We start from the raw sequence: 22,711 nt of genomic DNA, 5'->3' as shown, positions 1-22,711 counted from the left end.
CGTGGTCTGTCAAAAGATATTCCAAGCATCATAATAAAAAAAGCCAAGACATGTCATGGTTTAATGCTCCTACTCGTAGATGATGTGAAAACAGACAAAATGTACTCTCAGTGGAAGAGAGATTGGATGGATGCTGATAACGATAATAGGAACTCGTGCTTTTCTAAGAAGACTCGTGTGTGAAGGCTATAATTATTTTCATAATCAGATACCGGCGAAAGGTTTATAAGAACTCCTAGTAAGTTCTGGTCATACGGGTATGTAAAGTCAATGAATGACCCCAATCCTACCATTCAGTCTCTCGTGCATTCGTCTGGTGTCGAAACTGAAGACAGCAGTAGAGAGAAGAGATTTTAAACTCTGAATTATACACTACTGGCCATTAAAATTGCTACACGAAGAAGAAATGCGGTGATAAACGGGTATTCATTGGACAAATATAATATACTAGAACTGACATGTGATTACATTTTCACCCAGTTTGGGTGCATAGATCCTGAGAAATCAGTACCCAGAACTACCACCTCTGGCCGTAATAATGGCCTTGATACGCCTGGGCACTGAGTCAAACAGAGCTTGGATGACGTGTACAGGTACAGCTGCAAATGCAGCTTCAACACGATACCACAGTTCATCAAGAGTAGTGACTGGCGTATTGTGACGAGCCAGTTGCTCGGCCACCATTGACCAGAAGTTCAAAATGGTTCAAATGGCTCTGAGCACTATGGGACTCAACTGCTGAGGTCATTAGTCCCCTAGAACTTAGAACTAGTTAAATCTAACTAACCTAAGGACATCACACACATCCATGCCCAAGGCAGGATTCGAACCTGCGACCGTAGCGGCCTCGCGGTTCCAGACTGCAGCGCCAGAACCGCGCGGCCACTTCGGCCGGCTTGACCAGAAGTTTCAATTGGTGAGAGATATGGAGAATGTGCTGGCCAGGGCAGCAGTCGAACATTTTCTGCATCCAGAAAGGCCCATACAGGACCTGCAATATGCGGTCGTGCATTATCCTGCTGAAATGTAGGGTTTCGCAGGGATCGAATGGAAGGTAGAGCCACGGGTCGTAACACATCTGAAATGTAACGTCAACTGTTCAAAGTGCCGTCAATGCGAACAAGAGGTGACCGAGACGTGTAACAAATGGCACCCCATACCATCACGCCGGGTGATACGCCAGTATGGCGATGACGAATACACGCTTGCAATGTGCGTTCACCGCGATGTCGCCAAACACGGATGCGACCATCATGATGCTGCAAACAGAACCTGTTTTCATCCGAAAAAATGACGTTTTGCCATTCGTGCACCCAGGTCAGTCGTTGAGCACACCATCGCAGGCGCTCCTGTCTGTGATGCAGCGTCAAGGGTAACCGCAGGCATGGTATCCGAGCTGATAGTCCATGCTGCTGCAAACGTCGTCGAACTGTTCGTGCAGATGGTTGTTGTCTTGCAAACGTCCCAATCTGTTGACTCAGAAATCGAGACGTGGCTGCACGATCCTTTACAGCCATGCGGATAAGATGCCTGTCATCTCGACTGCTAGTGATACGAGGCCGTTTGGATCCAGCACGGCGTTCCGTATTACCCTCTTGAAACCACCGATTCCATATTCTGCTAACAATCATTGGATCTCGACCAACGCGAGCAGCAGTGTCGCGATACGATAAACCGCAATCGCGATAGGCTACAATCCGACCTTTATCAAAGTCGGAAACGTGATGGTACGCATTTCTCCCCCTTACACGAGGCATCACAACAACGTTTCACCAGGCAACGCTGATCAACTGCTGTTTGTATACGAGAAATAGGATGGAAACTTTCCTCATGTCAGCACGTTGTTGGTGTCGCCACCGGCGACAACCTTGTGTGAATGCTCTGAAAAGCAAATCATTTGCATATCACAGCATCTTCTTCGGTTAAATTTCGCGTCTGTAGCCCGTCATCTTAGTGGTGTAGCAACTTTAATGGCCAGTAGTGTAAAATGTATTTATGGAAGATGATGTTACTGTACGAACGTTTCACCACCGCGCGGATTTACAAATGAGCAATATCGATATTAGCACCCGCGGTACTGAAAAAGAATTAAAACTAGCGGCAATTAAAGCGAACAAGGCACCAGGCCCTGACAGATTTCCAGCTAGATTTTACATCGAGTACGCCACAGAATTGCCTCCTTCCCAAGCTCATATTTATCAAGACGCATGACTTGGAAAGAGCAAAGGTCACTTCTGTTTATAAAAAGGATAAAGCATTAGATACACAGAATTGTAGACAAATATCGCTGACGTCAGTCTGCCACCGAATCCTAGATTGTATTCTAAATTAAAAAATTATAACGTTCCCAGAGGAAAACAAATTTCACTCAAAGATTCATCAGGGATTCAGAATTCTAGGCGCTTCAGTCTGGAACCGCGTGACCGCTACGGCCGCAGGTTCGAATCCTGCCTCGGGCATGGATGTGTGTGATGTCCTTAGGTTAGTTGGGTTTAAGTAGTTCTAGGGGACTGATGACCACAGATGTTAAGTCCCATAGCGCTCAGAGCCATTTGAATCAGAATTATATTCCCATTGCCAGGGAAACGTGGCGAGAAATGCGTGCTTGAACATAAATGGAGGTGATTGCCAAGCCTGCAGGTTGCCCCACTCTATATGATCAGGAACGGCACCTTCGCAGTGCCCTCAATACGTCCCTGGTGTTAGTCGTGGTCAGAACAGTCTTTTGTGTAGTAGTGAGTGCATCATGTCAGAGGTAAGTGAATTCGAAAGTGAGCAAATTGTTGGTGCTTCGGTAACCTAGGTAGCCAAGTGTTTGGTGTTTCCAGAGGCACGATATCGTAGGTTTATAACGAATACCGGAAAAACGGAAAAATGTCATCCGCTAAGTCACAAAGCGGACGAAAGTGTGTGTTTAGAAACTGTGATGGACTTTCATTAATGAGGATTTTCAATAAAAACAAGAGGGCAACAGATGCTAAAGCCACTGCAGAACTGAATCTCGCACTTGCAAATCCTGCCAGCACCAAAACAACACTAAGGGAGCTTCGTAAGCACAGAATTTGAGGGCGAGCTAGTGATACGAGGCCGTTGGGATCCAGCACGGCGTTCCGTATTACCCTCTTGAAACCACCGATTCCATATTCTGCTAACAATCATTGGATCTCGACCAACACGAGCAGCAGTGTCGCGATACGATAAACCGCAATCGCGATAGGCTACAATCCGACCTTTATCAAAGTCGGAAACGTGATGGTACGCATTTCTCCCCCTTACACGAGGCATCACAACAACGTTTCACCAGGCAACGCTGGTCAACAATGAGCTAGACAGACGTTTAGGGGGAAGTTATGATTAGAAATGGGCCTGTTTATCACAATATTGCTGTGTCGTTTTGGATCACCTGCCCACGATTTATTTATATTTATGTGAAGCGGCTCAATGAGCGCGACTAATTTTGTGCGGGAGAAGAATGTGGGGCAGGACGCTCAGTCGTCCCTTGTTACACAGTTTTTCTAGCTGCTCTCCTTCCATATCATTACGTCTCTGTTGCATCAGATAAAACTTTCACTGACTTTGATTTTCAAGTTGTACTACATTCTGGTCGTGGGAACAACGAGGACGACATTCAACTAATGTCAAAGTGATACGAAATATACTACATAACTGGAAATACGAGTGATTAGTACGACAAGGCAAACACACAAAGTTAGTAGGAGTAACGCTTTCTACATTCTGTATATAAGGAAAGGTAACACAACGTGTTCTTCATTCAGAAATCGCGTTTGGATGCTTGTTGTTTGTGAGAAGATCGTGTTATATCTCGAGTAAGAATGAGAAACGTCTGGCAACAAGTACCGAAATTTGACGGAGGCAGGCTCGCGGCCTGTCGACCGGGTGTGGCCGAGCGGTTCTAGGCGCTTCAGTCTGGAACCGCGCGACCGCTACGGTCGCAGGTTCGAATCCTGCCTCGGGCATGGATGTGTGTGATGTCCTTAGGTTAGTTTAGGTTTAAGTAGTTCTAAGTTCTAGGGGACTGATGACCTCAGAAAATGGTTCAAATGGCTCTGAGCACTATGGGACTTAACATCTGTGGTCATCAGTCCCCTAGAACTTAGAACTACTTAAACCTAACTAACCTAAGGACATCACACACATCCATGCCCGAGGCAGGATTCGAACCTGCGACCGTAGCAGCCGCGCGGTTCCGGACTGCGCGCCTAGAACCGCTAGACCACCGCGGCCGGCGATGACCTGAGAAGTTAAGCCCCATAGTGCTCAGAGCCATTTGAACCATTTGATATGGGGTTAATCGCTCCGCGATATTGCTGCACGCGTTGGTGGAGGTCCGACGACTGTCATGCGAATATGGAATAGGTGAGTTTGGAGGGTCATACTCAACGCCATGCAGGACCTCAATATTCGCACGTGACTAGCACCGGAGAGGAATATAGAAATACTCGTTCGGCTGTGCACAGTCGTACATCCTCGCCACGCAGCTTGAGTCAGGAAACGGGGTTCTTTGCATTAGATATCCACATGGATAGTGCGACGGCGTCTGTAGCGCCACAGAGTCAACAGCACGACCATTGTTACGGCTTCCTTTGAGACAGCTGCGAGAAATACAGACTGATATTGGACACAGCACATCCCTGTACACAGCACATCACTGGGCACAGCAGTGGCACCCCGTCAACTCTTCTAGGCGCCTCCTCTGTGTACACAATGGACGTGGCATAGAGCGGTCTTATCCGCGTATGTACGATTTTCTTTTTTTCATTTACCACTTCTTTCACCAATGGCAACGATTTGTTAACATGAGAAATGTCAAGATGCACCAGCCCACAGAATCCACATTATACAGCGCAAGCCAGTTCTAGTATACGCTATTAGTCCCGCTGGCATTGGGAAGTTACCCTGAGGAGGAAGTGTTGAAATTAGCCGTTCATAGGTCACGGTGAAGCGCCGCTTCCTCGCCTGGACATGAGCTGAACGGATGGTAGTGACTGGAATTGTGAGTTAGACTGTTAGTAGAACACCCCTGAATACAATAGCTCTTTATTCATATTAGGTACAAAGCCTCGATCGCAGTAGGTGGAAGGCTGTTGGCCCCTAATGACATAATGCTCCGCAGAAGTGTGGCAGTGTGGCAGCCTGGTGTCAGCAACTGTCTGCCAGGGAAGCAGCACTCACTGGTAGTGATGGGCTCTGCCATCAGCGAGGCCACAGAGGACTGAAGACTGCCGCATGTCGCTGGTGGTGTGTGCTAGGGGCAGCCTGAAGCAGTTGGCTGCATCGTGATCGCAATGTACAGCACTGGAAATGACGGTGTATAAACTGTAGTACCCAATATGTACGAAGTCAAACACATATTGCCACACTGGATGGTGATCAGCAACAATGAGGGCTCACCAGGACCAGTGAACAACAGCAGTGAAGCCGGGCAGCCCGGAACCCACGTTTGAACAAGTGACTCACTAGGGAAGCCACCCAACAGTGCGGTCGCCTGCAGCTACTAGAGTCAGAGACCACGGAATGTGGCCGGCTGCTTCATGTGGCACTGCAGTGATCTTCGTCTCAAAATAATAGTTGGTGTAGGCTGTGGCTTTCAGTGTCACGGGCACACTGGATACTGTTAGGTACAAAGAACGTCGGCGAGTACCTGAGAGGATATGAGAGTGTAGGTCTGATTTTGGGCACTATACGCAGTGATCAGCCAAAACATTATGATCACTGCCCACTGCAGCGTTGGATGCCGCCTGGTGGCATTGCGAGCACGTGATGCGGTAACAGAAGTGTGTACGTGAAGAAGACACAGACAGGGGACCACCCTGGTGAAAATATGGGCTACAAATAGGAAAGTCCATTGAGATAAGCGACTCTGACAAAAACAAAACTAAACTCCTCCCGAACAGGCCATGTAGGCCCAACGGTACCGAAGGCACCGACCGGCCGCCGTGTCATCCTCAGCCCATAGGCGTCACTGGATGCGGATATGGAGGGGCACGGGGCCTGCACACTGCTCTCCCGGCCGTATGTCAGTTTCCAAGATCGGAGCCGCTACTTCTCAATCAAGTAGCTCCTCAGTTTGCCTCACAAGGGCTGAGTGCACCCCGCTTGCCAACAGCGCTCGGCAGAACGGATGGTCACCCATCCAAGTGCTAGCCCAGCCCGACAGCGCTTAACTTCGGTGATCTGACGGGAACAGGTGTTACCACTGCGGCAAGGCCGTTGGCGACTCTGACAAAGGGCAGGCTATTATTAGACAGAGCCTGTGAACGAGTATCTAGAAAACGGCGAAGCTGGTCGAATGTTCACATGCTACTGGCGTGAGCATCTATAGAAAGACGTAGAAGGACAGTGAAACTACCGCTAGGCGCTAAATGATTAGACGTCCACGACTCTTCTCAAAACGTGAGGTTTGGAGGCTTGTCTGCTCTGTAAAGTAGGATAGATGGTGATCCGTGCCGTCTCTGCCGAACGAGCACAATGGCGATGCATGCACAAATGTTTCGGAGCACATCGTTCTTCGCACGGTATTCACCATGGAGCTTCGCAGCAGACCTCCCCTACGTGTTGATGATATCGTCAATTACGACTGCAGTGGCCACGAGACTATCGGGATTCTACCGTCGATCAGTGGAAACGTGTCGGCTCTTTGGGTGAATCACATTTTTGCTACACTAGGTCGATGGTCGTCTCCACGAACGTCGTCGTTGAGGTGAATGGCAGCTGTAAATGTGCAACGGGCCACGGACACAGGCTGGTGGAAGCAGTATTGTGCTGTGGTAGACATTCTCCTGCGCTTGCATGGGACCAGTGATAGTAATTGAAGACACGCTGACAGCTGCGAACTATCTGCATGCCTTCACGCTTGATGTCCTCCTCGACGGCGACGTCATCTTTCAGCGGTGTAACCGTCAGTGTCCCGGAGCTAGAACCGCCCTGTAGTTGCTTTGAGGAGCATTATAGTGAACTCAAATTGATGTCTCGGCGATCAAATTCCCCTGATGTAAATCCTATGGAATTCATCTGGGTCGCTATCGAGCGCCATCACCGCGGACGCAGATCAGCGGCCCGTTGTTTACGCGAATTGCGTAACCTGTGCGTAGAAATCTAACGCCACATACCTCCCTAAACCTACCAACAAATTGTCGGATCCCTGGTACGCGGAATCAGTGAAGTATTTAATTTCAAAGACGGACAAGCAAACTATAAAGCAGATGGTCATAACGTTTTGGCTTATCAGTGTATGAGAGCTGGCTGGTCAGGAGGGCGACAATTGTTGCAGCTTTCCTTGAGACAGCAGCATAGAGATACGGACAGCTATGCACTCAATAACGGCTCTAGACACCAACTTGGGACCAGGTCGTCTCTTCTAGGCGTCTCTGGTTCGCGTACACATCCCGATGGACATACACGTGACTCTAGATTCCGAGGAGAACGCGCTAATCATCGTGATAGAGGCCTGTAACTGGCTTGATGGTATGGGGTGCCACTGCGTTCACAAACCTATCACCTATGGTTCGCACAGCTGGTAATTAGTGCAGGAGGCGTTACATTTCTGACGAGTTAAGGCCGGTAGCTGTGCCCTATCCTCGAGGTCCCCGTCTCGTTACCTTTCAACAAGATAACGCAAAATAGTATGATTCCCAGTCGACTCGATGCCCATGAAGGTTAGCAACGTTTTTGCTCAAAGAAATGGTAGCTCCACGTACTAAATTATGAGCTCTGTATACTCCCCAAATCATCTTCAAAATTTAATCAAGTATTCTTTCTACTGAATACGCATAATAAGTCAAATTTAATTATTTGCTATTCTTTCTGGTGTTGCATTTTTGATGGCCAGCAGTGTACATAAATACTTAACTTACCGAAATGTTCGATTTTATATGCTCTTCACTCTCGCTTCTTCATAGGTGTGTCTGCTTACTCTGAAGCTTTCTTCCTCAAACTGTTATTGACCTATTCCATGACTCAACCTTATCTGTACCTCCAACCGCTGATTGATCAATATCTGTCTTCTTCAATAGCAATGATCTTCAAAGCATTTGTATGCGGCATGTACTAAAATTTTTCAGTAATTATCTGTTTCTTTTTGCACGAGTAACACCCACCCCCACCCCCTGATTCTTCAAAGAATCGAGCTCCCAGCTTCAGAAACCTAGTTACTTTGCAAATGAGTTAATGTGTTCATCATCGGACATGGATACTGTGTGCAAAATGGGCAGTGAATAGTTAACAGTAAAGAAATAATAAATTGAAAGGCGATGCTTGATCCTGAAGTTTTACCGTTTTGGACACAACGACATCATCCACGTTCAGCATCATCCATCGGTTAAGGCTCCTATTGATTTTCTTAGTCGTAGATGTCGCTAGTCAAGTGAGTTAACTATCCTAAGTGAAAGGTACTGCTAAAGATAGCATAGGAGAAACACTTACGATAGCTATTCTTATAGACATTCAGACATTTTGTCATCTGCTTGGATATTATTGACATTGAAACTATCTGGCGGATTAAAACTGTCTGCCGAATCAGGACTCGAACCAGGTACCTGAAAGTTTAGGAGGAGAACGTCTGCGTATTTGGAGGGTAGGAGATGAGGTACTTGCGGAGATACAGCTATGAGAATAGGCCGTGAGTCGTGCTGGGATAGTTTAATCCCCAGGGCACTTAGTTGCACGCAAAAGGGATAGGCCCACGGTTCGAGTCTCTGTCTGGCACATAGTTTTAATTTGTCAGTAGGTTTCATATCACCACACACTTTGCTACAGAATGAGAAATTCTTTTTGCATTATTGACATTATTCTACTACGGGGATGAGTGGTGTGGCATACATGTACACACCTTTCAAAGTTAAACAGTTGTTGACCAGCAGTGATCTATAGCAGTGAGGCATGGGCAACAAAGAACACACGAGAATAAAATGTATGTATAGGAGATGCACATGTTGTTACGGTCATTTGAAGTTATCCTTAAGGCAAACTGAGCGTGGTTGCGCATAGGTAAGACATGGGTCATGCATTCGTGAGGCTGATGTTTCAAATCCTCGCCTGGCGGAGACACATACCAAATAAATCTTCGATTTTCTATGGTTTCCGTAAATCGCTTAAGGCAAAGGTCACGGCTGGTTTCGCACATCCTTCCGCAATAGGAGCTTGTGATTCGTCTGATACGAACTTGTCGTCACCGAGAAGTTAAACTTTAATTTTCCTTCGTCCTTAAGGATACGTATCGTAATTAATATATTAAGAGTAGTTTGAAAATCCCCTCTCCCCATGAACCGTGAGCCTTGTCGTTGGTGGGGAGGCTTGCGTGCCTCAGCGATACAGATAGCCGTACCGTAGGTGCAACCACAACGGAGGGTATGTGTTGAGAGGCCAGACAAACGTGTGGTTCCTGAAGAGGGGCAGCAGCCTTTTCAGTAGTTGCAGGGGCAACAGTCAGGATGATTGACTGAACTACCCTTGGAACATCAACCAAAACAGCATTGCTGTGCTGGTACTGCAAACGTGCTGAAAGCAAGGGGAAACTACAGCAGTAATTTTTCCCGAGGGCATGCAGCTTTACTGTATGGTTAAATGATGATAGCGTCCTCTTGGGTAAAATATTCCGGAGGTAAAATAGTCCCCCATTCGGATCTCCGGGCGGGGACTACTCAGGAGGACGTCATTATCAGGAGGAACAAAACTGGCGTTCTACGGATCGGAGCGTGGAATGTCAGATCCCTTAATCCGCCAGGTAGATTAGAAAATTTAAAAAGGGTATGGGCAGGTTAAAGTTAGATATGGTGGGAATCACTGAAGTTCGGTGGCAGGAGGAACAAGACTTCTGGTCAGGTGAATACAGGGTTAAAAATACAAAATCAAATATAGGTACCCCAGCAGGAGGTTAAATAACTAAAAAAATAAAAACATAGAAACGCGGATAAGCTACTACGAACAGCATAGTGAACGCATTATTGTATCCAAGATAGACAAGAAGCCCACACCTACCACAGTAGTACAATTTTTTATGCCAACTATCTCCGCAGATGATGAAGAGATTGAAGAAATGTATACCGCGATAAAATAAATTATTCAGATAGTTAAGGGAGACGAAAATTTAATGGCCATGGGGGACTGGAATTCGATAGTAGAAAAAGGAGAAGAAGAAAAAGTAGTAAGTGAACATGGACTGGGGGGAGGGGGGGGGGGGGGGAGGAGGAATGAAAGAGGAAGGCGCCTGGTAGAATTTTGCACAGAGCATAACTCAATCATATCTAACACTTGGTTTCAGAAACATGAAAGAAGGTTGTATACGTGGAAGAGGCCTGAAGACACCAGAAGGTTTCAGATAGATTATATAACGGCAAGACAGAGGTTTAGGAAACAGGTTTTAAATTTTAACACATTTCCAAGGGCAGGTGTGGACTCTGACCACGATTTATTCGTTATGAACTGTAGATTAAAACTGCAAAAAGGTAGGAATTTAAGGATATGATACCTAGATAAACTGAAAGAACCAGAGGTTGTAGAGTATTTCAGAGGGAGTATTAGGGAACGATTGACAGAAACACGTGATAGGAATACAGTGGAAGAACAAATGGTAACTCTGAGAGATGAAATAGTGAGGTTAGCAAAGGATCAAGTGCATAAAAAGACGAGGGCTAGTAGAAATCCTTGGGTAACAGAAGCGATATTGAATTTTTTTGATGAAAAGAGAAAATACAAAAATTTAGTAAATGAATCAGGCGAAAAGTAATACAAATGTCTCAAAAATGAGATCGACAGGGCGTGCAAATGGCTAAGTAGGAATGACTAGAGGACAAATGTAAGGGTGTAGAAACATATATCACTAGGGGTAAGATAGATACCGCTTACAGGGAAATTAAAGAGACCTTTGGAGAAAATAGAACCATCTGTATGAATATGAAGAACTCAGATGGAAAATCAGTCCTAAGCAAAGAAAAGAAGGCAGAAAGGTGGAAGAAGTTTATAGAGGGACTATACAAGAGCTATGTACTTGAGAGCAATATTATGGAACTGGAAGAGGGTATAGACGAAGATCGGATGGGAGATATGATACTGAGTGAAGAATTTTACAGTGCACTGAAAGATCTAAGTCGAAACAAGGCCCCGGGAGTAGGCAACATTCCGTTAGAACTACTGATAGCATTGGGAGAGCCAGCCCTGACAAAGCTCTTCCTTCTGGTGAGCGAGATGTATGAGACAGACGAAATATCCTCACACTTCAAGAAGAATATAATAATAAAAATTCCAAAGAAAGCATGTGCTGACAGGTGTGAAAACTGCCGCACTATTAGTTTAATAAGTCACGGTTGCAAAATACTAACACGAATTCTTACTGAAGAATGGTAAAAGTGGTAGAAGTCAACCTCGAGGAAGATCAGTTTGAATTACATGGAAATGTAGGAACATGTGAGGCAATACTGACCCTACGACGTATATTAGAGAAAGCTTATGACAATGTTGACTAGAATATTCTCTTTCAAATTCTGAAGGTGGCAGGGGTCAAATACAGGGAGCGAAAGGCTATTTACAATTGTACAGAAACCAGTTGTAGGAGTCGAGGGGCACGAAAGGGAAGCAGTAATTGAAAAGGAATACTGAACAAGCAATGAAGGAAACAAAAGAATATTTGGAGTAAGAATTAAAATCCAGGGTGAAGAAATAAATACTTTGAGGTTTGCCGAAGACAGTGTAATTGTGTCAGGGACAGCAAAGGACTTGGAAGGGCAGTTGAACCGAATGGACAGTCTATTGAAAGGAGGATATAAGATGAACATCAACAAACGCAAAACGAAGATAATGGAATGTAGTCGAATTTAATCAAATGATGCTGAGGGTATCAGATTAGGAAATGAGACACAAAGTGACAGATGACTTTTACTATTTGAGCAGCAAAATAACTGATGATGGTCGAGGCAGAGCTGAAGAAGAGAAATTTGTTGACATCGAGTATAGATTTAAGTGTCAGCCAGACTTTTCTGAAATTATTTGTATGGGGAGCAGAAATGTGTGGAAGTGAAAGAGGGACAATAAATAGATTAGACATGAAGAGAATAGAAGCTCTCGAAATGAAGTGTTACAGAAGAGTGCCCAAGATTAGATGGGTAGACCACGTAACTAATGAGGAGGTGCTGAACAGAATTGGGGAGAAGAGGAATTTGTGGCACAACTTGACTAGGAGAAAGGATCGGTTGATAGGACACGTTCTGAGGCAACAAGGGATCACCAGTTTTCTGTTGGAGGGAAGCGTGAGCGTAAAAATAATAGAGAGAGACCAAGAGATGAACACTCAAAGCAGATTCAGAAGGATGTAGGTTACCGTAGTTACTCGGAGATGAAGAGGCTTGCACAGGATAGAGTAGCATGGCGAGCTGCATCAAACCCGTCTTTGGACTGAAGATCACAACAACAACAATAGTCTGAAAATAGCAATTACGAGAAGAACAGGTAGTTTACTGGCAACGTGACTGACAACTGTCCAAAAAGACATGAAAAATGGGTCTGGTCGAGCAAGATGCATACTAATGGAGCATTAGGATAAATACACTTCAGGTAATGGACTGTGCGAGGAGCAAGAAGAAGAATGGGGTTGCCTCTTATATTACTATATTACCACCAGTTGCGGGGCTGGCAGTGTCTAAGATTGACTGGTGTGTCTCCGGCAGAAATTATCCGTTTTCCACAGACTGCGCAATCGCTGAGTTTGAATTTTATTCAGTTATGAGGTGTGAATTGGAGAAACGATCAAGATACTGTTTCTTTCCCGCAAAATCTCTGAGTGAAATGTTTGTTGACACCGTTTTGTCCAATAGCAGTACATGTAACGTTCCTAGGAGGTTATTTATGTAAATGTAGCGGCCTTCAGTTGCTATAATAACATTTTCTCAGAGACATTTGCAAAAATTTCACTTGAGACGAGGCTTAGACTAATGTTTTTTTTCTTATCACCTCCGTGCCGTGTAACATATCATACACTTTCAGCCTTCCATCGTGGCATCGTGGGTTGGAATTACGTTAGTAAAGTTCTTGATAAAATATCAAAGTAATAATTGAGCGATTAAGCACTGTCTGAGATAGTGCTAAATCACAGATTAATTAGAGCGTTCATTTCTGCCTGCTTCCTTATGTTTAATAGTACGTCACCTACAGGAAACAGATATCAAAGACTGAATTTGTAATAGCTGTGTATTTAAAACTTAATTGTAGTCACTAACTTAGCAATTGTAATGACTGTGTAGCTTGCCGCAAGAAGCCAAAAAAAGTAATTTACTTAGTGAAATAGTAATTTTTATGTTTCTTCCTTCCGTAATGAAATACGACAATTATGAACCAGCAGTCATTATTAGCAGTCTATACAGAGCGAGCGTGTAATGAGTTCTGTTCCGCCATTAATCAAAAGCATATGCAAATGATCGAATGCCACCATTATAGTAGAAGAAGTGGTCGTAATAGAAGAAAAGAACTTGTTAATAGTATTATAGGTTTACACGTGGCATACTCGAATATTTTCTGAGAGTCTACAAAAGGAAAATAAACACCAAAGTGTCTTTAATATGTTATTATTGTTTCATAAACCATACTAATTCTATTTAGAGTCTTGTTGCAAGATCCTGTGGCAACCTTGCAGCTCAAATTATTTTTTATATGTTTCATATTTAACTCCTTTCCAATGTGACACACAGTTAATAATTTAATCTTATTGGGGAGGATCTTATGTCAGACGTAATGAACTGTTCTCGCTTTAGGCTGAATATTCACACTGTGCGTACGGCGTCATTTATCTCTTAGTAAACCAGGTGATATACGAAAAGCTTTTATCATTTATAATTTGAAATGTGAATCAAAAGATATTCTCTAGCTATTCCAGTCTTAACATCTCCGCAGATCAAATCCGATCCAGGTATTTCCTGCTACTAGAGATGCACTCTACGAAAACTACAGTTCGGTGGTTTCGGTACACTACATAAATGACGAAGTAAATGGTAGGGTTACCGTTTGTATTCGTAGCATTAGTAGGGAAAGAAAAAAAAAATGAATCTCTCAGAGAGAAGCTGGGAGCCGCCTACTTCTCTATGTTTTTTGTTGTTGTTTGTTTGGTTGTTTGTTTTGCACGTAATTAGACCCGCACATCACTTAGTATTAGCTCATAGTGTATTTTATATCCTTATAATAAGTTTGTAGGTAATAAAAATTAGCTACTCGCGTAATTTCTGCGTTGTCATGTAACCGAAACCATTATTTTTGATGCAAGCACAGCTTACATGCACAAATATAAAAAATATGTGGAATTACTGTTGTTATTTTGTATTCAACAAAACGGTTTACATCTTGATCAAAGGCGAAACTTTCCCATTATTATTGATAAATGTGAACGTTGTTTATGAATAACAGAAAAATATTTTAGATAAGTTAGACGAAATGTTGAAACGATGTTTCATAAATTTTCGTTTTTCGTTTTTTTTTCCTCCTTGTTGAGGAAATTGCTTTTTCTAGCACTATGTGATAAATCTGCATTGTTTTCTTCATTTTTACTACAACAGCACTCTGTTTCACGTTACAAATCGACAACTATCGAATACAATCTGAATTAAACGCTGACAATTTCAATTTTACTATCAATATTGTTTACTTTCAAGCAACAGACAGGAGGATAACTACGAATAAAAATTTTCTTTGGGTCACCCAGTCCTTTATATATCCACACTCAGTTTTTGGACAATTCACCACTTTCGGATTTTGGAGGAACCTGGTAAGACACTGATCGCATATGCAAAGACAGCGATCGTAATGAGGTAAGGCCCGATAGATATGCAACACACCAAACGTACAGGAAACGTGGGTACGACCTTAACTGACCAAAGCTACTTGGAAATCTACCGTAGTCTACGCTTACTTCAGAGAGTCTAAGGTAGGCTACAGTAGTTTCATAACTCTACCTGCTACGAAGAATTGTTCATCAACATGGATTCCGGAAACAGCGATCGTCTGAGACCCAACTCGCTTTATTTGTTCATGAGACCCAGACAATATTCGATACAGGGTCCCAGGTAGATGCCATTTTCCTTGACTTCCGGGTCGGCCGAGTGGTCTAGCGGTCCTAGGCGCTCAGTCAGGAACCGCGCGACTGCTACGGTCGCAGGTTCGAATCCTGCCTCGGGCATGGATGTGTGTGATGTCCTTAGGTTAGTTAGGTTTAAGTAGTTCTAAGTTCTAGGGGACTTATGACCACAGATGTTGAGTCCCATAGTGCTCAGAGCCATTTGAACCTTGACTTCCGGAAGGCATTCGATACAGTTCCGCATTGTCGCCTGATAAACAAAGTAAGAGCTTACGGAATATCAGACCAACTGTGTGGCTGGATTGAAGAGTTTTTGGCAAACAGAACACAGCATGTTGTTTTCAATGGAGAGACGTCTAAAGACGTTAAAGTAACCTCTGGCGTGCCACAAGGGAGTGTTATGGGACCATTGCTTTTCACAATATATATAAATGACCTAGTAGATAGTGTCAGAAGTTCCATGCGGCTTTTCGCGGATGATGCTGTAGTACAGAGAGAAGTTGTAGCATTAGAAAATTGCAGCGAAATGCAGGAAGATCTGCAGCGGATAGGCACTAGATACAGGGAGTAGCAACTGACCCTTAACATAGACAAATGTAATGTATTGCGAATACATAGAAAGAATGATCCTTTATTGTATGATTATCTGATAGTGGAACAAACACTGGTAGCAGTTACTTCTGTAAAATATCTGGGAGTGTGCGTGCGGAACGATTTGAAGTGGAATGATCATATAAAATTAATTGTTGGTAAGGCGGGTACCAGGTTGAGATTCATAGGGAGAGTCCTTAGGAAATGTAGTCCATCAACAAAGGAGGTGGCTTACAAAACGCTCGTTCGACCTGTACTTGAGTATTGCTCATCAGTGTGGGATCCGTACCAGGTCAGGTTGACGGAGGAGAAAGAGAAGATCCAAAGAAGAGCGGCGCGTTTCGTCACAGGGTTATTCGGTAAGCGTAATAGCGTTACGGAGATGTTTAGCAAACTCAAGTGGCAGACTGCAAGAGAGGCGCTCTGCATTGCGGTGTAGCTTGCTGTCCATGTTTCGAGAGGGTGCGTTTCTGGATGAGGTATCGAATATATTGCTTCCCCCTACTTATATGGCTTGCGGAGTATAAATGTAGATGTAGATGTAGAGAGGTAGAGCTTTTATTGATTCCCGCCGAAGCGTCTTTTCTTTCATGCAGAATAGGAATACAGAGCCCTAAGCAATGAGCACCGTGGGGTATTCTACGTTATCATTACGTTAGGTACAAAGTGACTTACACAGACAGCGAGCTGTCTTGCCGAAGACGGCTCCCTCAGAGTGCAGTTCCCTCGTGGTGGAAACGTGTCCTTTTAGCATCGCTGTCGGGGTGTGAGAGAGGGCAACCCCTGTGTGTGTGGGTGTCTGTGTGTGTGTGGTACACGGGAACCACATAAAGCTCCATTAGCGCCGGCGCCAGAATCCATAGGATTCCCCTTATGAGGCTCCTTTCTCTCCTCGTCTGCGGCCTTCAGCGCAAGCTGCCGGTCTCCCACGACGATCAATGCCCCGGCCGCCGTGCGCGAACTCTGCCGGCATCGGCAAAGTGTCACCAACTGTGGCCGACCGCACCGAGCGGGCGGGCGAGCTGCTCAAACAGCGGGGGCGAAGGCGCCACAGACCTGGGCAGAGCGCGAGGGAAATGCGTCGAGGGCTGTCAGCAAACAGGGGGAAAATTTGAATCGGGCTGAGGAGGCGGAACGTGGGCGGTCCACGTGTCTTCTGTACGCTGCTGTTCGCGATATTCGGCCAGAGGCATCCGCATATTTCAGGTCGAGTATCTTTTGACGAGTTAATATACAGGGTGAATCACAAGTAACAGCGGACAGCATAGCCTTAAAAAGAGCCCTGAAGCATTGTTTTAAAACGCTTTTACTTCAAACGTCAAATTTGAGCTCAAGCATAAAAAAAGGTTCAAATGGCTCTGAGTACTATGGGACTTAACTTCTGAGGTCGTCAGTCCCCTGGAACTTAGAACTACTTGAACCTAATTAACCTAAGGACATCACACACATCCATGCTCGAGGCAGGATTCGAATCTGCGACCGTAACGGAGCTCAAGCATCTTCTGACGTGTTAATATAGTGGGCGAACCAGAAGTAAGAGCGATACCATAATCTTAAGTCTCAAACACAAAACATTTGTTCAGCTCTTTTACTTGTCTTTATTCTATAGATATGACAATTCCCTATTTGAGTCTTTCATTTAAGAGGGTTCGCCGGAAGTGCGCATTTGTTTTAATTAATATGGCACGAAAATCCCTTTTCTAGAAAGATTTTTGTTGTCTAAGCAGAACTCTAGTTTTGAAAGAAGTTTAAATTTCCAACAGGTATTTGAATTTATCTTTTGATTTTATTGAAGTCTTCAGTCAGACCGGTTTGACGCAGCTCTCCAAGCCAATCTATCCTAATAACTACTGCAAATTACGTCGTTCTGAATCTACTTACTGTACTCATCTCATGATCTCATGGTTCTCTCTACAATTTCTAATGTCAACCCCCCCCCCCCCCCCCCCCCGCCCCGCCCAGAACTTTCCTCCAATGCTAAACTGGTGGTACCTTGATGTCTCATTATGTGTCCTGCAAACCGATCCCTTCTTCTAGTCAGATTGTGCCACAAATTTCTTTTCTCCACCATTCTGCTCGGCACCTCCTCATTAGTTACGAGATCTACCCATTTAATCTTCAGAGTTCTTCTGTAGCACCACATTTCAAAATCTTCTATTCTTTTCGTGTCTAAACGGTTTATCGTTCATTTCTCACTTCCATATATGGCTACACTCCATACAAATACTATCAAAAACCACTTCCCAACACTTAAATCTATATTCGATGTTAACAAATTTATCTTCTTCAGTAATGCTTTTCTTGACATTGCCATTGTACATTTTATATCCTCTCTACTTCAACCTTTATCAGTTATTTTGCTGCCCAACGCGATAGGCTGCAACTATGTCTTGTTCCCTTCTCAGGCAGGGTATGAGCTGATTCTGTCCTTCCAGCAACAATCTATTACTCTAATAATCGTGGCATCGTGGGTTGGAACTATATTCGTAAGTTTTTGATAAAATATCAAAGTAATAATTCAGCGATTAAGCTCTGTCTGAGATAATGCTAAATCACAGATTAGTTAGAGCGTTCATTTCTGCCTGCTTCTGTATATTTAATAGTACGTTACCTACAGGAAACAGATATCAAAGACTGAATTTGTAACAGCTGTGTATTTAAAATTTAATTGTAGTCACTAACATAAGCAATTGTAATGCCTGTGTAGCTTACCACAAGAAGCCAAAAAAATTAATTTACTTAATGAAATAGTAGTTTTTATGTTTCTTCCTTCCATAGTGAAATACGTACGACAATTATGAACTAGCAGTCTTGATTAGCAGTCTGTTCAGAGCGAGCGTGTAATGAGTTCTGTTCCGCCATTAATCAAAAACATATGCAAATGATCGAATGCCACCATTATAGTAGAAGAAGTGGTCGTAACAGAAGAAAAGAAGTTGTTAATAGTATAATAGGTTTACACGTGGCATACTCGAATATTTTCTGACAGTGTACAAAAGAAAAATAAACACCAAGGTGTCTTTAATATGTTATTATTGTTTCATAAACCATACTAATTCTATTTAGAGTCTTGTTGCAAGATCCTGTGGCAACCTTGCAGCTCAAATTATTTTTTATGTGTTTCATACTTAACTCCTTTCCAATGTGACACACAGTTAATAATTTAATCTCATTGGGGACGTTCTTATGTCAGACGTAATGAATTGTTCTAGTGCGAGGCTGAATATTCACACTGTTCATAGGGCGTCGTTTATCTCTTAGTAAACCAGGTGATATAATTTGAAATGTGAATCAAAAGATATTTTCTAGCTATTTCAGTCTTAACGCACGCTATACTGACCTTACGACTTATCTTATAAGAGAGGTTGAGGAAAGGTAAAGCAACGTTTATAGCATTTGTAGACTTAGAGAAAGCTTTTAACAATGTTGACTGGAATACTCTCTTTAAAATTCTGGAGGTAGCAGGGGTAAAATACGGGGAAACAACAGACTAAGACAATATTACAGCGGTATAAGCCACTTAGAAACGAAATAAATAGAAATTCCAGGAGAGCTAAGGCGAAATGGCTGTAGGAGAAATCATCTACTACTTTAAGTGTCTCGTTTCCTAATCTTCCCTCAGCATCAGATGATTTAATTCGACTACATTTCATTATCTTGTATCCTCCTTTAAAGACGCTACCCATTCTGTTTAACCGCTCTTCCAAATCCTTTGCTGTCTCTAACGCAATACAATGTCATCGACAAACCTCAAAGTTTTTTATTTCTTCTCCCTAAAATTTAATTTCTTCGCCAAATTTTCCTTTGGCTTCCGTTACTTCTTGCTTAACGTACTGACTGAACAACGCCTGAGGAAAAAAAAAATAGTGAAGCACCCACAGGATATGGTCGGACGTTAATGTAACTTCTTACACGTAACATTCCACCGGCGGGTACGTAAATCATTAGAGTTGAAATTATCTGTGACATGTAGGGGGGGGGGGGGAATACGACTGGCGCGAATTGTGCCCTCCGCCACATACCGCTTGGTGGCTAGCGGAGTATATATGTAGATGTAGATGTACCTGCTTAGTGTTGTTACCAGGCCTGGTAGGGTATGTAAGGGGTATGAATAGTGTCAGATGAGTGACCACTGTGAAGCATATAGACATGACGTGTACTCGTATGAGACAGCATTATCAGTATCAGTTTCAAAGGGGCCTCATTTTGGGTGTCCGTTTGGCCGGTTTGTCGAATCGTGCAATATCCAGTTTTATGGGTATTCGTATATGACAGCTGGCCGATGTTGACTGCATGGGAAGGTGAGGGCAGGCACGTTCGTCATGAACTGGTCTGACCATCACAAGGGAGGATCGTCGCACTGTGCATGAGGCACACCGCAACCCTTCACATCCGCTTGCCATCTGGGACCTAGTAGACTAATAGACTCCCTGCAACATTCTGTGTCGTACCGCACCGTTGAACAGAGACTAGCAGCAGCTGGACTAGGAAATTACTGCACACGTGTAGGCTGCTGTTAACACCGTAACACAGACGGTTGTGTCTGGAGTGGTGTCGTGACCGGAGTACTGATGAATGGCGTGGCATGAATCAGCAACGAATCGTTATTCTGCACTTCCCCGGATGACCATCATCGCCTGCTATGACATCGAGACGTCCCATTCCCCCAATGTTTTGGAGAGGCACAGCGGTGTTGCTCCCGGCGTCATGGTGTGGGAGCCATCGGGTATGACTGCTGTTAGTGGCAGAGAAGTCCAATGGCACAACGATACGTCACAGACATTCAGCGTCCTTATGTGTTACTTGTCTTTGGTAGTATTGTGGTGCCACTTTTCAACAGGATAATGATCGTCCACACATGGCGCATGTATCTTCGAAGATTCTGCGCGATGTTGAGGTAATCCCGTGGTCATCAAGATCCCAAGACCTGTTCCCGATAGAATGTGTGGGACCAGCTCGCACGCATTCTCCGCCCTATTCATTTCCAGTATTCAGGATATCAACGACCAGTTACAACAGGGACAACTTGCCTCAAGAGAGGTTAGAGAGGTTGCAACGTCATCCAGGTAACTCGATTCATAGTGCCAAGTTGTTTGTAAATTTGACTCGATATTGTAATCACTGAAATAACATCAGGCAGCCTCTCAAACCGATATTGTAATCACTGAAATAACATCAGACAGTCTCTCAAACCGTGAAGTTACGTTTCGTTTCTTTCTATTCTGGATGCTTCTCTTTTCTTCAGAAAGCACAGAAGAATCAAAACAACCTTCGCTGCATTTAAAAACGAAAGAGTCAATATTAACACCACTGGATGAATTCCGTTGTTAAACGAAGAGGGCAGAGCCGGTAGATGGAACTCTTCTACGAGGAGGATGTAGAGTGGCATGATGGAAAAGAAATGGAAGTTGATGTGGATGACATGATGCATCCTGTACTACAGTCAGAGATTGACAACCTTCGGAAGGCTTGCGTTAAAATTAGGCAGAAGGCACATGTTACGTTCCTCCGGAATTTCTAAAATCATTCTGGAAAAATGCAACCAAACGACTGTTCAAGTTATTGTGTACTTTCTGTGAAATGGAGAAATACCATCTGGCTTTCGGAAAAATACCATCCGCACATCCCCAAAGACGGCAAGGGCAGATAAGTAGGAGAACTATCGCCCAATCAGCTTAACAACATCAAAGTTGCTGACAAGAATAATATACTGAAAAATGGAAAAGAAAATCGAGGATCTCTTAGGTGCCGTTCAGTTTGGCTTTAGGAAAGGTAAACGTAACAGATAGACAGTTCTGAGGTTGCGCTTGATAATGGAAGCAAGACTGAAGAAAAATCAAGGCACGTTCATAGAATATGTCGACCTATAAAAAGATCGACAATATAAAATTATGCAAGATGTTCGACATTCTAGGGAAAACGGGTTTAAGCGATAGGGGAAGATGGATAACATGCAATATGTACAAGAACGTAGAGGGAACGTTAAAGATGGAGGACAAAGAAAGAGTATAAGACAGGGACGCAGTCTTTCGCCCCTGTTGTTCAGTCTGTGCGTCAAAGAAGCAATGACGGAAGTAAAAGAAAGTTTCTGGTGTGGTCAATGATAAGATTCGCTGATGGCGATGGTGTCATCAGTGAACGTGAGGAAGAGTTAAAGTACCACTTTGAAGAGGACACAATATGGTCTGAGAGTAAAGTGAATACAGACAAAAGAAATGTGGAATAGCAGAAATGAGACTAATTTTCACATGTTCCTTTTCTTGCCGATCCTGTGTAGAACCTCCTCATTTAGTAGCAGTCCACGCAGTTTTCAACATCCTTCTATAAAACATCTCAGACCGTCCAATTGTCTACTACTTTGCTTTCCCCAGTCCATGACCCACTTCATTACAATATTGAGGTCCAGGCATAAATTCTTAGAAATTTTTTCCTTAAATTAAGGCCAACGCATGATACAAGAGGTCTTCATTCGGACTAGTAATTCCTCCTTACATGTGCCAGTCTGCTTTTCATGTCCTCCTTGCTTCATCCATCACACATAATTTTGCTTTCAAGGTAGCAGAATTCCTTCACATCGTCACAAAATAAATCCCCTATTTTGGTGTTACGTTTATCAGCTGTTAAGTCGATTATGCGATCGTTATCTGCCCTTTCTAACTTTGGTAATGTGTGGATGATATTTTCGAAAAGTCTGAAGGTATGTCATCAGACTCACAGATTCTAGAAACCAGTTTGAATAGTCGTCTCGCAGTCACTTCTCCCAATGATTTTAGAGTTTTCGAATTAAAGTTAACTGTGTCTTCCGTCTCAGTTGATCGCAAGTCTCCCAGAGCAGTGTCACACTGACTAAAACTGGATTGTTCGACAATAGTATAACCATTCAACAATGGTTCCTTCCACCTTTTTGACTGAGCAGGAACTGCGTGGTTTTGTGTGCTGAACCAGGACTGTGCGTCGTCTGCTGGACTCCCATCTATTCACTAGCCTTCTGTGAGCGCACGTCACGATCGGGTCTAGTTGCTGAGAGCTTACTGCGAGGCGTGCGTTGGT

General features: G+C 43.8%; 1 protein-coding gene and 1 pseudogene across 1 annotated transcript in view; one reads left to right on the top strand and one right to left on the bottom strand.

The window, feature by feature from the left end:
* LOC126195579 (uncharacterized) overlaps positions 1-22,711 on the top strand; it is a 67,073-nt gene that overhangs the window by 20,674 nt on the left and 23,688 nt on the right. The gene's annotated exons all lie outside the window — the stretch shown is intronic.
* On the bottom strand, positions 6,119-6,236 carry LOC126195922 (5S ribosomal RNA; annotated as a pseudogene).

The sequence above is a fragment of the Schistocerca nitens genome, chromosome 7, assembly GCF_023898315.1.
Source record: "Schistocerca nitens isolate TAMUIC-IGC-003100 chromosome 7, iqSchNite1.1, whole genome shotgun sequence".
NCBI classification, from domain to species: domain Eukaryota; kingdom Metazoa; phylum Arthropoda; class Insecta; order Orthoptera; family Acrididae; genus Schistocerca; species Schistocerca nitens.
This window is presented reverse-complemented; position numbering and strand designations above follow the sequence as displayed.